The sequence below is a fragment of the Triticum urartu genome, chromosome 3A, assembly GCF_056163025.1.
Source record: "Triticum urartu cultivar PI428250 chromosome 3A, HENAU_Tu73, whole genome shotgun sequence".
NCBI lineage: Eukaryota > Viridiplantae > Streptophyta > Magnoliopsida > Poales > Poaceae > Triticum > Triticum urartu.
In genome coordinates, this window is record NC_141875.1 from 728,124,847 (window position 1) to 728,135,981 (window position 11,135).

An 11,135-nucleotide genomic window follows, 5' to 3' on the forward strand; every position below is an offset into this window, starting at 1 on the left:
CAGGTGGCTCGGGGACTTCAACAGGCGGCCCGGGGACTGCCATAGTCGCACCCGGCCCGGGAACTTTGGAACTCGGCCCGGAGGCTACTGCAGCCGGCGCGGGGACTGCATCGACATAACAGGCGGTGGCCGACTCTAACTCTTCACCACCCAGCCCACCCGCCCTGGTCACAGTAGCAGTTTTGATAGTAGAAGAAGTCACGGCTCCATCATGGGCCCAGCCCATCCTCAACTTCTTTGGTAAACAGAGAGTTGCCAACTGACGAGATCTCGGCAAGACAAGTCCAACGCCGAGCCGGAGCATACACAATAGTAAACTGAGAGCTTGTTAGGCGCAGCGTCACTGGAGTCTTCCAGCGCTGCGTCGAGCCAGAGAAGGGCATAGCAATCCTCAAGGACATCCACCAAGGTGAATGCGGCCACCACGCGGCCTCAAGATCACTCGTTGCCAAAGCTTTCCGCCACGGATTCTTCTGGCCGACTGCTTTGGATGACGCCAAGGAGCTAGTCAAACACTGCAAAGGGTGCCAAGTTTTCAGTTCCAAGCAACACCTGCCGGCTTCTACACTCAAGACCATCCGCCTCACCTGGCCTTTTGCCGTTTAGGGGCTGGACATGGTGGGCCCATTCAAGACGGCACGCGGCGGCATGACACATCTGCTCGTCGCTGTGGACAAATTTACCAAGTGGATTAAAGCAAAGCCGATCAAGAAGCTGAATGGGCCGACTGCCGTAACGTTCATCGCGGATATCACAACCCGGTACGATGTACCGCATAGCATCATCACCGACAATGGCACAAATTTTGCAAAGGGAGCACTGGCACGTTTCTGCGCAACACAAGGCATCCGGCTGGACCTAGCGTCCGTTGCCCATCCGCGGTCAAATGGCCAGGTCGAGTGAGCAAATGGCCTCATCCTCTCCGGCATCAAGCCCCGACTGGTCGTGCCACTGGAGCGTTTGGCCGGCTGTTGGCTCGACGAGCTGTCGGCCGTCCTCTGGAGTTTGCGCACTACCCCAAACAAGTCAACCGGCTTCACCCCTTTCTTCCTTGTATATGGTGCCAAGGCTATCATCCCAACTGACATCGAGTTCGACTCACCTCGGGTCACCATGTACACGGAGGCGGAGGCCAAGGAAGCACGAGAACACGGCGTCGACCTGCTGGAAGAAGGCCGGCTGTTAGCCCTAAGCCGGTCCGCCATCTATCAGCAGGGTCTGCGACGCTACCACAGCCGGAAGGTCAAGCCAAGATCCTTCCAAGAGGGCGATCTTGTGCTCCGGCTGATCCAGCAAACAGCCGGCCAGCACAAGCTCTCGGCCCCTTGGGAGGGCCCCTTCGTCATCAGCAAAGCTTTAGGCAACGACTCCTACTACCTAATCGACGGCAGAAGCTGAAGGCACGCAAGAGAGATGATTCCGGCAAGGAGTCGGAACGACCATGGAACGCCAATCTCCTCTGAAGATTTTACAGTTAAAAAGCAGTATGTACCACGCTACCTTTTGTACTAAGTACGAGACAAAGGGTCCCCCAAGGAGCACTCGGGGACTACCCTCCTTTATCTATGAATGATGAGTATGATGCCTATGATTATGTTACTACATTCGCTTTTTTCGTCCGGCACCGGGTTCGACCAGTCGGCCCGGGGACTCGCCGCCTCGAGTTATATCTAAAGTTCTGTCTGCAGTCAGACAAGTAGTGTGCCGGCACCCAAGCCCCCTCTTGTCAAAAGTCACAGCTCGAAGAATCGACTGTCCGACTGGCAAGAGCCAAGGGCAGGAAAGGATGCCCACACGAAAAATGGCTAAGGACTAACGAACTTATATAACGCGAGTCGGCCTCCTCGCCCCGCCAACCTTGCTGCAATCTAAGAAAGCTCGAGTACTTGTCTTCCCAAAACGACCAAGCCCTTCTCCAGTCACAGACTGCAGAGCAGCTGTCCGGCTGGGAAGGCGGTGGCCAAGGGAAGGCGGCAAAGGAAAAAGCCAAAAGGATGAAAAGAAAACATGAACGGAAGCCAAACACAAGCATAATTATATTTACACAAAAGACCTTCAAAAGGCCAGCATTCAACATAGTTTGAATACACCCCTAGTGGGTGGAACTGCGCAAATTTAATAAAAGTTGTTCAAAAGAGTAACAAGCAGGAAAGCAAGGACGGCGGATCAGGCCAAGGGAGCGACGGGCGAGTCGAGCAGGTTGGTGGAGACGGCAGTGCCGGCGGGAGGAGTGACCGGCTGGCGAATCTCGACATGATCATCACCTCTTGCAGGCAACGCGCTCGCACGCGCCTCGTTGCTGGAGGAACGATCAGGCTCGGGTGGGCTGGTCGCTTCGCTATCTGGCACAACGTCTTCACCATCCTCTCCCTCTTTCCCTTCACCCTCATAGCTGGAAGCAATCTCCTCCGCTGAGTCCTCACCTTTTGCTGGGTTCAGCCCGAACCACTCCTCCGGCTGAGCGACGCCGGCACCATCCACCTCTGGGGCAAAGGCGCTGGTGTCGGTGTACTCGGCGATCGCCGAGGCACGCTGGACGATAGTCGGCCGCACAGCCTCTAGCTCCTCGTCGGCCTCCTGCCGCCAGGTGCTCAGCTGGTCCAAGTTCAGCCCAGGATACCAAGCTCGGACGAACTCTAGCGCCCGCCCAGCGCCGGACCGGGCCGCTGACGCCTTCCAAACCTCGAAGCGGCCGATTGCGACCTCCAGCCAGTCGGCAGTCCGACTTGGGGTGCGGGGAACCACCTCGCCAGGCCAGAGGGCGGCCAGCACTTGCGCCCCGGCGCGCCGAAGACGGCGGAGCATGCGGTGGGCTGGCTGCAGGCGGGCTTGAAGCGCCAGAAGCTACTCTTCAAGTGACCGGACGACACCCGGTGCGATCTCGGCCCCTGCCTGCCGTCGCGCGTCGCAGTAGGCCTTGATGGCTTGGGAGGCGGCAACAGAGTAACCGGGAAAGTAATTTGTGAAGGAAATATGCCCTAGAGGCAATAATAAAGTTATTATTTATTTCCTTATTTCATGATAAATGTTTATTATTCATGCTAGAATTGTATTAACTGGAAACGTAATACATGTGTGAATACATAGACAAACACAGTGTCACTAGTATGCCTCTACTTGACTAGCTCTTTAATCAAAGATGGTTATGTTTCCTAACCATAGATAAAGAGTTGTTATTTGATTAACGGGATCATATCATTAGGAGAATGATGTGATTGACTTGACCCATTCCGTTAGCTTAGCACTCGATCGTTTAGTATGTTGCTATTGCTTTCTTCATGACTTATACATGTTCCTATGACTATGAGATTATGCAACTCCCGTTTACCGAAGGAACACTTTGTGTGCTAACAAACATCACAACGTAACTGGGTGATTATAAAGGAGCTCTACAGGTGTCTCCAAAGGTACATGTTGGGTTGGCGTATTTCGAGATTAGGATTTGTCACTCCGATTGTCGGAGAGGTATCTCTGGGCCCTCTCGGTAATGCACATCACATAAGCCTTGCAAGCATTACAACTAATGAGTTAGTTGCAAGATGATGTATTACGAAATGAGTAAAGAGACTTGCCGGTAACGAGATTGAACTAGGTATTGAGATACCGGCGATCGAATCTCCGGCAAGTAACATACCGATGACAAAGGGAACAACGTATGTTGTTATGCGGTCTGACCGATAAAGATCTTCGTAGAATATGTGGGAGCCAATATGAGCATCCAGGTTCCGCTATTGGTTATTGACCAGAGACGTGTCTCGGTCATGACTACATTGTTCTCGAACACGTAGGGTCCGCACGCTTAAGGTTTTGATGACAGTTATATTATGAGTTTATGCATTTTGATGTACCGAAGTTTGCTCGGAGTCCCGGATGTGATCACGGACATGACGAGGAGTCTCGAAATGGTCGAGACATAAAGATTGATATATTGGAAGCCTATATTTGGACATCGGAAGTGTTCCGGGTGAAATCGGGATTTTACCGGAGTACCGGGAGGTTACCGGAACCCCCCGGGAGATATATGGGCCTTAGTGGGCTTTAGCGGAAGAGAGGAGAGGTGGCCAGGGCTGGACCGCGCGCCCCTCCCCCCTAGTCCGAATAGGACAAGGAGAGGGGGGCGCCCCCCCCTTCCTTCTCTCTCTCCTCTTTCCCCCTCCCGAATCCTATTCCAACTAGGAAAAGGGGGGAATCCTACTCCCGGTGGGAGTAGGGCTCCTCCTGGCGCGCCCTCCTCCTGGCCGGCCGCACCTCCCCCTGCTCCTTTATATACGGGGGCAGGGGGCACCCCTAGACACACAAGTTGATCCACGTGATCATATTCTTAGCCGTGTGCGGTGCCCCCTTCCACCATAATCCTCGATAATATTGTAGCGGTGCTTAGGCGAAGCCCTGCGACGGTAGTACATCAAGATCGTCACAACGCCGTCGTGCTAACGGAACTCTTCCCTGACACTTTGCTGGATCGGAGTCCGGGGATCGTCATCGAGCTGAACGTGTGCTAGAACTCGGATGTGCCGTAGTTTCTGTGCTTGATCGGTCGGACCGTGAAGATGTACGACTACATCAACCGCGTTATGCTAACGCTTCCGCTGTCGGTCTACAAGGGTACGTAGATCACACTCTCCCCTCTCGTTGCTATGCATCACCATGATCTTGCGTGTGCGTAGGAATTTTTTTTGAAATTACTACGTTCCCCAACAGTGGTATCAGAGCCCAGGTTTTATGTGTTATGTTATATGCACGAGTAGAACACAAGTGAGTTGTGGGCGATATAAGTAATACTGCTTACCAGCATGTCATACTTTGGTTCGGCGGTATTGTTGGACGAAGCGGCCCAGACCGACATTACGCGTACGCTTACGCGAGACCGGTTCTCCCGACGTGCTTTGCACAAAGGTGGCTAGCGGGTGACAGTTTCTGCAACTTTAGTTGAATCGAGTGTGGCTACGCCCGGTCCTTGCGAAGGTTAAAACAGCACCAACTTGAACAAACTATCGTTGTGGTTTTTGATGCGTAGGTAAGAACGGTTCTTGCTAAGCCCGTAGCAGCCACGTAAAACTTGCAACAACAAAGTAGAGGACGTCTAACTTGTTTTTGCAGGGCATGTTGTGATGTGATATGGTCAAGACGTGATGAGATATAAGTTGTTGTATGAGATGATCATGTTTTGTTGAAGTTATCAGCAACTGGCAAAATCCTTATGGTTGTCTCTCTATTGCATAAGATGCAAGCGTCCAATAATTGCTTTACTTTATCGCTATGCGATAGCAATAGTTGCAAGAGCAATTGTTGGCGAGACGACCACGTGATGACACATTGATATAGATCAAGATGATGGAGATCATGGTGTCATGCCGGTGACGATAGAGATCATGACAGTACTTTGGAGATGGAAATCAAAGGCGCAAGATGATGATGGCCATATCATGTCACATATTTTGATTGGATATGATGTTTATCTTTTATACATCTTATTTTTCTTAGTTTGACGGTAGCATTTTAAGATGATCTCTCACTAATTATCAAGAAGTGTTCTCCCTGAGTATGCACCGTTGCGAAAGTTCTTCGTGCTGAGACACCACGTGATGATCGGGTGTGATAGGCTCTACATTCAAATACAACGGGTGCAAAACAGTTGCACACGCAGAATACTAAGGTTATACTTGACGAGCCAAGCATATACAGATATGGCCTCAGAACACGGAGACCGAAAGGTCGAGCGTGAATCATATAGTAGATATGATCAACATAGTGATGTTCACCAATGAAGCTACTCCATCTCACGTGATGATCGGACATGGTTTAGTTGATTTGGATCACATGATCACTTAGAGGATTAGAGGGATGTCTATCTAAGTGGGAGTTCTTAAGTAATATGATTAATTGAACTTAAATTTATCATGAACTTAGTCCTGGTAGTATTTTGCAAATCATGTTGTAGATCAATAGCTCGCGTTGTTGCTTCCCTGTGTTTATTTTGATATGTTCCTAGAGAAAATTGTGTTGAAAGATGTTAGTAGCAATGATGCAGATTGGATCCGTGATCTGAGGTTTATCCTCATTGCTGCACAGAAAAATTAAGTCTTTGATGCACCGCTAGGTGACAAACCTATTGCAGGAGCAATGCAGATGTTATGAACATTTGGCTAGCTCAATATGATGACTACTTGATAGTTTAGTGCACCATGCTTAAACGGCTTAGAATCGGGACTTCAAAGATGTTTTGAACGTCATGGACCATATGAGATGTTCCAGGAGTTGAAATTAATATTTCAAGCAAATACCCAAGTTGAGAGATATGAAGTCTCCGACAAGTTCATAGCTAAAAGATGGAGGGGACTCGCTCAACTAGTGAGCATGTGCTCAGATTGTCTGGGTACTACAATCGCTTGAATCAAGTGGGAGTTAATCTTCCAGATAAGATAGTGATTGACAGAATTCTCTAGTCACCATCACCAAGTTAGTAGAACTTCGTGATGAACTATGATATGCAAGGGATAATGGAAACGATTCCCAAGCTCTTCGTAATGCTGAAATTGACGAAGGTAGAAATCGAGAAAAACATCAAGTGTTGATGGTAGACAAGACCACTAGTTTCAAGAAAAGGGCATATGGAAGAAGGGGAACTTCAAGAAGAACAGCAAGCAAGTTGCTGCTCAAGTGAAGAATCCCAAGTCTGGTCCTAAGCCCGAGACTAAGTGCTTCTACTGCAAAGGGACTGGTCACTGGAAGTGGAACTGCCCCAAGTATTTGGCGGATAAGAAGGATGGCAAAGTGAACAAAGGTATATTTGATATACAGATTATTAATGTGTGTTTTACTAGTGTTCGTGGCAACCCCTCGGTATTTGATACTGGTTCAGTTGCTAAGAGTAGTAACTCGAAACGGGAGTTGCAGAATGAACAGAAACTAGTTAAGGGTGAAGTGACGATGTGTGTTGGAAGTAGTTCCAAGATTGATATGATTATCATCGCACACTCCCTATACTTTCGGGATTAGTGTTGAACCTAAATAAGTGTTATTTGGTGTTTGCGTTGAGCATGAATATGATTTGATCATGTTTATTGCAATACGGTTATTCATTTAAGTTAGAGAATAATTGTTGTTCTGTTTACATGAATAAAACCTTATATGGTTACACACCCAATGAAAATGGTTCATTGGATCTCGATCATAGTGATACACATATTCATAATATTGAAGACAACAGATGCAAAGTTGATAATGATAGTGCAACTTATTTGTGGCACTGCCGTTTAGGTCATATTGGTGTAAAGCGCATGAAGAAACTCCATGCTGATGGGATTTTGGAATCACTTGATTATGAATCACTTGATGCTTGCGAACCATGCCTTATGGGCAAGATGACTAAGACTCCGTTCTCCGGAACAATGGAGCGAGCAACTGACTTATTGGAAATAATACATACTGATGTATGTGATCCGATGAGTGTTGAGGCTCGCGGCGGGTATCGTTATTTTCTGACCTTCACAATGATTTGAGCAGATATGGGTATATCTACTTGATGAAACACAAGTCTGAAACATTTGAAAAGTTCAAAGAATTTCAGAGTGAAGTGGATAATCATCGTAACAAAAATAAAAAGTTTCTACGATATGATCGCAGAAGTAAAATATTTGAGTTACGAGTTTGGCCTTCAGTTAAAAACAATGTGAAATAGTTTCACTACTCACGCCACCTGGAACACCACAGCATAATGGTGTGTCCGAACGTCATAACCGTACTTTATTAGATATGGTGCGAACTATGATGTCTCTTACCAATCTACCACTATCGTTTTGGGATTATGCATTAGAGACAGATGCATTCACGTTAAATAGGGCACCATCTAAATCCGTTGAGACGACACCGTATGAACTATGGTTTGACAAGAAACCTAAGTTGTCGTTTCTTAAAGTTTGAGGTTGCAATGCTTATGTGAAAAAAGTTTCAACCTGATAAGCTCAAACCCAAATCGGAGAAGTGCGTCTTCATAGGATACCCAAAAGAAAAATGTTGGGTACACCTTCTATCACAGATCCGAAGGCAAGATGTTCGTTGCTGAGAATGGATCCTTTCTAGAGAAGGAGTTTCTCTCGAAAGAAGTGAGTGGGAGGAAAGTAGAACTTGATAAGGTAATTGTACCTTCTCCCTTATTGGAAAGTAGTTCATCACAAAAATCTGTTCCTGTGACTACTACACCAATTAGTGAGGAAGCTAATGATAATGATCATGTAACTTCAGATCAAGTTACTACCGAATCTCGTAGGTTAACCAGAGTGAGATCCGCACCAGAGTGGTACGGTAATCCTGTTCTGCAAGTCATGTTACTAGACCATGACGAACTTGTGAACTATGAGGAAACGATGATGAACCCAGATTCCACGAAATGGTTTCAGGCCATGAAATCTGAGATATGATCCATGTATGAGAACAAAGTATGGACTTTGATGGATTTGCCCGATGATCGGCAAGCCATAGAAAATAAATGGATCTTCAAGAGGAAGATGGACGCTGATAGTAGTGTTACTATCTACAAAGCTAGACTTGTCGAAAAATGTTTTTGACAAAGTTCAAGGTGTTGACTACGATGAAATTTTCTCACTCGTAGCGATGCTTAAGTCTGTCCAAATCATGTTAGCAATTGCCGCAATTTTATGAAATCTGGCAAATGGATAAACAAAACTACATTCCTTAATGGATTTAAAGAAGAGTTGTATATGATACAACCAGAACGTTTTGTCAATCCTAAAGGTGCTAACAAAATATGCAAGCTCCAGCGATCCATCTATGGTCTGGTGCAAGCATCTCGGAGTTGGAATATACGATTTGATAAGTTGATCAAAGCATATAGTTTTATACAGACTTGCGGTGAAGCCTGTATTTACAAGAAAGTGAGTGGGAGCACTACAGCATTTCTGATAAGTATATGTGTATGACATATTGTTGATCGGAGATAATGTAGAATTATTCTGCAAAGCATAAAGGAGTGTTTGAAAGGATTTTTTCAAAGAAAACCTCAGTGAAGTTGCTTATATATTGAGCATCAAGATCTATAGAGATAGATCAAGACGCTTGATAAGTTTTTTCAATGAGTACATACCTTGACAAGATTTTGAAGTAGTTCAAAATGGAACAGTCAAAGAAAGAATTCTTGCCTGTGTTACAAGGTGCGAAGTTGAGTAAGACTCAAAGCCCGACCACGGCAGAAAATAGAATGAGAATGAAAGTCATTCCCTATGCCTTGGCCATAGGTTCTATAAAGTATGCCATGCTATGTACCAGACCTATTGTATACCCTACACTAATTTTGGCAAGGGAGTAAAATAGTGATCTAGGAGTATATCACTGGACAGCGGTCAAAATTATCCTTAGTGGAATAAGGATATGTTTCTCGATTATGGAGGTGACAAAAGGTTCGTCGTAAAAGGGTTACGTCGATACAAGTTTTGGCACTGATCCGGATGACTCTTAGTCTTCATCTGGATACATATTAAAAGTGGGAGCAATTAGCTAAAGTAGCTCCGTGCAGAGTATTGTAGACATAGAAAATTGCAAAAATACTTACGGATCTGAATATGGCAGACCTGTTGACTAAACTTCTCTCACAGGCAAAACATGATCAAACCTTAGTACTCTTTGGGTGTTAATCACATAGCAATGTGAACTAGATTATTGACTCTAGTAAACCCTTTGGGTGTTGATCACATATCGATGTGAACTATGGGTGTTAACCACATAAAGATGTGAACTATTGATGTTAGATCACATGGCGATGTGAACTAGATTATTGACTCTAGTGCAAGTGGGAGACTGAAGGAAATATGCCCTAGAGGCAATAATAAAGTTATTATTTATTTCCTTATTTCATGATAAATGTTTATTATTCATGCTAGAATTGTATTAACCGGAAACATAATACATGTGTGAATACATAGACAAACAGAGTGTCACTAGTATGCCTCTACTTGACTAGCTCGTTAATCAAAGATGGTTATGTTTCCTAACCATAGACAAAGAGTTGTTATTTGATTAACGGGATCACATCATTAGGAGAATGATGTGATTGACTTGACCCATTCCGTTAGCTTAGCACTCGATCGTTTAGTATGTTGCTATTGCTTTCTTCATGACTTATACATGTTCCTATGACTATGAGATTATGCAACTCCCGTTTACAGGAGGAACACTTTGTGTGCTACCAAACGTCACAACGTAACTGGGTGATTATAAAGGAGCTCTACAGGTGTCTCCAAAGGTACATGTTGGGTTGGCGTATTTCGAGATTAGGATTTGTCACTCCGATTGTCGGAGAGGTATCTCTGGGCCCTCTCGGTAATGCACATCACATAAGCCTTGCAAGCATTACAACTAATGAGTTAGTTGCAAGATGATGTATTACGAAACGAGTAAAGAGACTTGCCGGTAACGAGATTGAACTAGGTATTGAGATACCGACGATCGAATCTCGGGCAAGTAACATACCGATGACAAAGGGAACAACGTATGTTGTTATGCGGTCTGACCGATAAAGATCTTCGTAGAATATGTGGGAGCCAATATGAGCATCCAGGTTCCGCTATTGGTTATTGACCGGAGACATGTCTCGGTCATGTCTACATTGTTCTCGAACACGTAGGGTCCGCACGCTTAAGGTTTTGATGACAGTTATATTATGAGTTTATGCATTTTGATGTACCGAAGTTTGTTCGGAGTCCCGGATGTGATCACGGACATGACGAGGAGTCTCGAAATGGTCGAGACATAAAGATTGATATATTGGAAGCCTATATTTGGACATCGGAAGTGTTCCGGGTGAAATCGGGATTTTACCGGAGTACCGGGAGGTTACCGGAACCCCCCCGGGAGATATATATGGGCCTTAGTGGGCTTTAGTGGAAGAGAGGAGAGGTGGCCAGGGCTGGGCCGCACGCCCCTCCCCCCTAGTCCGAATAGGACAAGGAGAGGGGGGCGGCGCCCCCCCCTTCCTTCTCTCTCTCCTCTTTCCCCCTCCCGAATCCTATTCCAACTAGGAAAAGGGGGGAATCCTACTCCCGGTGGGAGTAGGACTCCTCCTGGCGTGCCCTCCTCCTGGACGGCCGCACCTCCCCCTTCTCCTTTATATACGGGGGCAG